Here is a 903-nt window from a genome sequence, read left to right as displayed (position 1 = left end):
CTTTTTCCCTTACTGCTTTTAAAATTCTTTCTTTGTTTAGTGTATTTGGTGTTTTGATTATTACGTGATGGGAGGAATTTCTTTTCTGGTCCAGTCTCTTTGGAGTTCTGTAGGCTTCTTATATGTTCATGGGTATCTCTTTCTTTAGGTTAGGCTGGAATACATAAGTCAAAAGTAAATTCCCTTTGGGGGACATTTGTTGTTTTTATGCACCTGGGATAGTCTAAGACACCTTATTAAAAATAAAACAAAGCCTGTTGGATAGGGAAGAACAAAGGAGACAGGCTGATAACTGATTCCAGAATCTCTTCGACTGGTCCATCTTGACCTGAGGGCAGCCAGGACCTCAAATCTTACCCCCACAGTGACACACCCCCTTCAATAAGGCCATACCTCCTAATAGTGTCAATTCCCATATTCAAACACAATATCTTTCCACAAAGCCAGCCCTACAAGAAGTGACAATTACCTTTTCTTAATATCTTAATATTACCAACATATTCTAATCGATTGAAATCCAAAAATATGAGGAATTATAAATTTGTTGATTGTCATCCAATGGTCTCTCTAATTTGGTAATTTGAGAAATATGTTCAATATTGTACAATCTATGTACACTTTCAACTTGTTTGTTAATGACAGTGTCCGGCTGTGTATAACATAAGTGTCTTGAAATCTTGCTTCTCCTACCTCAGCCTCTCTATTAGTAGTATTGTTTATTTCATGTTTTTACACTATACTATGGTTTCCAGAACAGCTAATATACTTCAAAAGTATGTATATACCCAAAAGAAACATAGATGATTAACTAGGGCTTGTAAGAGAACAACAAAGTGTGAGACTGAATGCTTTGCTTGACGTTTGTAACTCTTGTACCAAGTTTGAAGAAGAGGACTTTATAAG

This window comes from Mastomys coucha, unplaced genomic scaffold (assembly GCF_008632895.1).
Source record: "Mastomys coucha isolate ucsf_1 unplaced genomic scaffold, UCSF_Mcou_1 pScaffold19, whole genome shotgun sequence".
Taxonomy (NCBI): Eukaryota; Metazoa; Chordata; class Mammalia; order Rodentia; family Muridae; genus Mastomys; species Mastomys coucha.
Note: the sequence above shows the minus strand (reverse complement) of the source record.